Raw genomic sequence first — 6265 nt, forward strand, 5'->3', positions numbered from 1 at the left:
CACGGAGGGAACTTGGCAAATCAGTAGACAGAGCTTCCTCCCCTCATGCTTGTCTTTTCCCACCATTTCATTCATTTTTCATCATTCATTTAACCAGGTCACTAATGGAGGAAACTGGGTTATTTCCAATCTTTTGCTCATATGAAGAAGGCTGCAATGAATAACTGTGTACATGTGCCAAGTGTAGAGGTGTTTCCGTGGGGTAAATTTCCTGAACTGTGACTGTTGAATCAAAGGGTAAATACATTTGTAATTGTGGATAGAGCGAGCTCCACTGCCTCTGTTAGAAGGCATTCCCATGTGCTATTTCTACAGCAGCTTCAGAGTATGCCTTCAATCTTCTGGATTTACGAATTTTGTCATAGGAGCCTCAGCGTATTTCATGTGTTTAAGGCTATATTTGGTTTTTTGTGGAATGTATGATAATGTCTTTTGCCCAATTTTATATTGTGGCTCTTTTCTTTCTTACCAGTTTCTAGGGTCTCTTTATTTATAGAGGCAGTTAGGCCCTTTGCCTGGGATATAAGTTGCAAATATTTCTTCCCAGCTTATCACTTTTTCCTTTTTAGGATACGGTGTCTTTTCCCTTGGTACAATGTTAAAATGTCAGTTCTCCCCCAATTTGACTTATAGATTCAGTACAATCTCTACAAAATGCCTCAGCAGAAATCTCTTTGTGGAAACTGATGAGCTAATTTCAAAATATATACAGAAATATAAAGGGCCAAGAATAGTCAAAATAATCTTGAAGAAGAAAGTTGGAGGACATACAGTACTAGATATCCAGACTTTTAATTCAGCAACAGTAAACAAGGTAGTGTGGTCGTGGTGCAGGACAGACACATGGAACGGTAGAAAGTACAGATTCCATCCAGAGGCCCACATGCAGACGCTCAGGACTGCTACAAGCACAGCGAGGTAGGACCTTCTAAGGATGGGTTAACATGCAAAAACCAATCAATGCAACACTGTAAGAGAACGAAGGGAAAAAACCGTGACATCGGGCTGGAGACCTGATACAGCCTGAGGCAGGACATGAATGAGTTCTGCTGGCCGGCTCTGATTCTGGTGGTCTTTCCTAGCAGGTATGGAGGAAGAGGCATTTCCCAGATCAATAGCTGCATGCCAGGTACCGAGGGATGTGTTATTCTGCTCAGGCAATGAAATCACACCGAGGAAGCAGCAACAGGAGTCAGTCACCGCCCGGCTGAGCTTACGATCATTCACTTTTCCAAGATACATCCCAGGCCTCCTGTGCTCCAGACACCACTGCTGAGATGTCCTTGGGCAAATCGCTGCTTTGCTTTTTCCCAGGGTCCCGTTCTTGGGGCACAGGGGACAGGCACCTTGACGCCTCTTGTCACATGTGAAGGACAGCTACAGTAGCTCACAGTGCACCCGCAGCCCCCGAGAATGTGCCTCCCACGGGGACGGGTGCTCTTTCCAGGTGGCCCTTTGTTGGGTCCTTGTCACTGAGCACATACGGGGGCCCCCAAGTGCAGTCGCGCTGAGCCTGTCTCCATATCACCTTAGAAGGCCACTGCTGGCCCCACTTCACAGACGAGCAAACTGTGGCTCGAATAGCAACACTTTCCCCGGTGATGGGGTCTGTCTGACCTCAGAGCCTGTGCCTCAACCACCAAGTGGCACTGCCCCAGCCACGCGGCCGTCACGCATCCCTGCTCTCTGCCCTCACCCGCTCACCATACGGTCAGGGTCTTCCCTCCCCTTCCTCCAGGGACAGCCTGGTGAATTCCCCCCTTGAGGACCAACGCTGTCTGCTTGGGGGTCTCCAAGTCTGGGCAGATAAGACACAAGTGGCTGTGGCTTCATCCGACAGCCTCAGACCATGTGGACCCCCCTGTCCCCAACCCACTTTGAGGCAGGTGAGGCTCTCCGACTCCTCCCTGCCAGGCAGAGCTGAGTGTGACTGAAGCTTGGGCTCGGGGTGGCAGCCCGCACTCCCGTGGAGCCTGAGATGCAGTCTGAGCAGTGCTCCGTCTCCAAAGCCCCCAGCCTGATGCTCTGACCTTCCAGCAGCTTCCCTGAGGCCCCCACCCACCCCTGTGCTCTGTGAAGGCCTCCTCTGCTCACAGGAGCTCAAGGGTCCTGCTGTTGCAGCTGAGAACATCCCCTGGATGGATGCCTGGAGGAGAGGGAGCGGGCAGGCCACGCCCTCCGGTGTCCTGGACAGCAGGGCTGGGTGCTCAGCTCAGAAGCTGCATTAAGATGCAGGAGGGGCGGGGGCGGGGATGGGGCCAGGACCAGGGCATGGCCTGCAATGGAGAGTCTGTGTAGGCCCTCATGAGCAGTCGTATCAATGGATGTTTGAAATATTGTGCAAGGATTTCTTTTGGATAAATTACCACTAGTAAAGGTATACACCTGTGGGACTTTGACAGGTCCTGAAAGCTCTTCTCCAGAGAGGAGTGTCCCTCCAGGGCAGCTGATGGGGCCTCTGCTCCCTCACACCATCACCAGAAATAAACACCCACCAGTGATGGTACCCAGTGCTCCTTGGCGGTGAGGACATTTGTGTGCGTCCAGAGCAGGGAGGCGAGCATCTCTGCTGCTTATGGCCACGTGCATCACTTCTCGTTTGAATTGCATGTGTTTGTTCTCTGTACCTTTTTTAAAACATTGACTTTTGAGAGTTTTTGGTACCACAGGGATGCTAACCTTCCTCTGGCTTTGGGTTCTGAGGAATGCTTTCCTAGGTTCAGTTGTCTTTCTACCAGTGACGTTTGCCTTGTTTTTGCTGGGCCTCTCTGGAGCTGGCCCTGGCACTGCAGTGATGCAGCTGGATCGAGGTCTTGAGATAGTACAGCAGCTGGCGCTGGAGCCAGCCTCACCGCGGGAGGGCAGTGGAGCTGCAAGAGGAGAAAAGGTCACCAGCGTGACTGCGCTCCCATGCGCCTTCCAAAGACCACACATCCCGGTGCTTTCCAGAGGAGCCAGAGCCCAAGAGCCCACAGGAGGAAGTCTTCCCAGGCTGAGGGGTGGTCCCAGGCCAGTCTTTGCTCCTGGTCGGACAGCGGCCCCTGGGGGCTTCGACCTGAGGGGCCCATAGGGACCCCTCCTCCTATGCTCATGTGCGCCCACCCCTGGCCTCCTCACCCTGGGCTCGGCTCTGCCTCCTGTGCTCCTGGTCCCCGGCTGGGTCAGAAGAAGGTAGGCCTGGGGCTCCAGGTCTGAGCCCAGCGTGCTGAGCTGCACGTAAGCCATAAACTGCTTTAGGCTGAGGGCTGACAAAAATCCTCCAGAAACTGGTCCAGTCAGGTGCCCAGGAAGGAGCAGGTGGTACTGGAGGTAGACGGCGTGCAGCAGAGTCAGAGGCCTGGCCTTTCCTTCCTTTCCACAGGCGCCCCTGTGGGCCCCGGTGCCAGCCCCTGCCCATCCAGAGGCCAGCCCCACCTCAGCCCGCCCCCACTTGACTGCCAAGCAGGGGCAGGCCTGGTAACAGGCAGGGGCTACAAACAGTGTCCATGCAGGACACTCTGACCACCCGCCCCCTCCCTCAGGGAAGCCAGGCGCAGCCCTCTGTCTGTCCCCGCCCCGCTGGAACATCCACCCCAGGGGGGCAGGGAGGGCTGCGCTGCTCTGGTCACTGCCCACTGTAGGTGCTCCGTTCGCAGCTGGGCTCGGAGGATGGGCGACAAGGCCGATGTGTGATCGGGATACCCGGCACATCTCTGTCCTAAGCCCTCAGATTGGGCAAGGGGCAAGCACGGCTGGGCTGTGGGTGCATGCATCTTCTCTGGGGACTGGCTCTGAGCTCTCAGCCTCCCCTCTGCTCCCTGGGGACCCGGGACCCCAGCCACAGCTCTCTGACTCCTTTCTTCCTGCAGGAAAAGCCCTCAGCTCTCAGCCCTCTAGCGGGAATCACAAGATGTGAGGGATCCAGGGTTCTGCCTGAACCCCCAACCTCAGCCCCCAAATGTCGCCCCGTGTGGAGACAGGAGTCCTCTCCCTGATGCCCACTCACTTCTTTAGCTGTTCCCGGGGTCCGTCCTCCTTCTGACAATGAGGGCAGAGGGACCCCTATCCAGAGGAGGCCAGGAGGGCATCACACGTGTCCACTACCTGCCTTGGTGTCCAGTGGGACTGGTGGACCCCGGACCAGAATGGAAGCCCGGGGGGCAGGGATTTTTGTCCACTCTGTTCACTGAACTCTGCTAAGTGCTTAGAAAAGGGCCTGTGCACAGTAGGTACTTTATGTACTGTTGACAGAATGAAACTTCTCGGATGTCTGAGTGTACCTGGGGCCCCCCAGCCAGCTGCCAGGGATCCCTGCTCTGGCTACACCCAGGACAGGAGACCCCGCCCAACAGACAGAACGTGAAACCTCCTTTACAAATGGGAGAGAGCCTGGCCCACGGTCACAGGATAAGTGAGGCTTGAAGCAGAAACCTTCCTCATGAAGGAGAGGAAAATCATAAATAAGAAGCACCACATCCTTTCCACAGGCCAGGCAGGGACTCAGCACTTCCCGTAGCTTGTCCCACTGAGTCCTGGCAGTAACCCTATGAGTTTGGTCCTTGTCATACCCCAGCTGTCACATGAGCAAACCCAGGAACAGAGAGGTGAAGTGACATTCCCAAAACACACAGCTGTGCTGTAGAGGGGAGAAGCACCCACCTTTTCACTGGCAGGCCGGGGACTTGCTGGGTGCCAATGACGTTTCAGCAGGTGGATGGGAGGTGGGACACAGGAGCTCTGCTCCGGTGGGCAGGAACCAGATTCTCCACGTTCAGGGCTGACTTGTTTTCATGCTGGGGTGGACAGAAGGGGGACACTTCAAATAATGTACGTAAACAGTAGGAAAATGCAAAAATACAGCCATAGCAAGAAGCCAAAGCAATATATAAAGAATTTTCTCAGATATCCCCCCAAATATATGAAAAGTAATTTTGCAACTGACCAAGGAGGGGGCTGACTGGTGGAGGTAGAGGAAGGGAGGAGCCCAGACTCCTTGGGACCCTGGCCACTCAGGTGCAAAGCCCCTGGGCCTGTAACCCCCAACACACACACAAACACACACACACTGGGCCTTCCAGTGGCGATCATTCTAGCATCTGCTTCCGGATGTCATCAGGCCTATAAGAGATAAGACCAATGAAACCCCAGGGGTGATATCACACGAGGCTAATGCACAAACTCAGAGATGGATGATTACAGAAAGGCGTGGGATGTAGCTAGAATACAACTCAAAACTGGCGTGGGTTCTGTTCCGCAATCTTCCCGCCTTTTGGCCTTATGCCCTAGTCTCTCCCATGGAGGGGTTAAAATGAAATTCAGATACTCCCCTTCTCTGGCATGAAACTTTCCAAGGACTTCCCACATTTAGAATCAGGCCCCCAAGTGCCTCATCTCGGCCTGTGTGTCCCTCTGTCCCCTGGTACACAGGCTTACGTGATCCCTGGTGTCCTTCCCTGCGCGAGTTGCTCCGTTAACCACAGTGGGCACAACTTCCCCCTGGTGGTCACCGGCAGCACTGCGGCACCAGACAGGAAACCAGAAATTAAAACAGACCTTTGTTTGGGGTCATCAAGGCAAGCCCCACTTTTGTGGGGCTCCCAGGCCCCAGGGGGCAAAGAAGCAGGACCTACGGGATCCAGGGGGGAGCAGAGGGACCTTGGATCCTCCATGTCTCCCAGTTTCCCTCCACTGTCCTGGGACATCCATGAGGACAGGAGGCCTCACCCCAGGCAATGACTCCGCCCCCTTCCACCTCAGGACTGGAGGCTCCTGCAGGGAGGGTCTGTTCCCTGGCCCCCGGAGGAGCGGTCCAGGGCTCTACCACGTTGTGCACTACCCAGGTCCCCAGGCTGTCCTCTGCTCCCAAGGGCCCCAGAAGGTAGAAAACATTTACAGGACTCAGCACAGCGGGTCGCCAACAGAGAACCAAGGCCAACACACTCTTCTATGAAATCGTGGAACCCTCGGGGTCCCGCCCAAGCACAATTTGTAGAGGATGAAGCAGGTCTTCCCTCCCGTATCCTGGTGTCCCCTGGCATGGGAGTGGGAGTCTTGGGAGCCTACCCTCGTCCCACGCGCTCAGAGCAGTGGACACAAGGCCTCAGACCCTGTCCTCTCCCCGCTGACCTGGGGATGGCCCTGCCCAGATGACCCTGGGAACCTCTGGATCCCCGCCCAGCAGCCCGGCATCTCTCCGCTCCGGATGCCTTGCGCCGCCAGCGTGTTGCTAGGAGACTGGGTGCTGGGCCTACTCCCTCCCGGACCGCAAAGCCCACCCGGCGCGTGC

The 6265-nt window shown here is 55.5% G+C and overlaps 1 long non-coding RNA gene across 1 annotated transcript; it reads right to left on the minus strand.

Annotated features, from left to right (window-relative positions):
* Positions 1-822: 822 nt before the first annotated feature.
* LOC307182903 lies at positions 823-6237 on the minus strand. The gene is made up of 3 exons (XR_013827300.1): positions 6106-6237; positions 4639-4772; positions 823-2870 (listed from the first exon to the last, which is right to left on the minus strand). It is a non-coding gene; the product is annotated as an uncharacterized lncRNA (long non-coding RNA).
* Between the last annotated feature and the right edge of the window lie 28 nt (positions 6238-6265).

The sequence above is a fragment of the Stenella coeruleoalba genome, assembly GCF_951394435.1.
Source record: "Stenella coeruleoalba genome assembly, chromosome: 2".
NCBI lineage: Eukaryota > Metazoa > Chordata > Mammalia > Artiodactyla > Delphinidae > Stenella > Stenella coeruleoalba.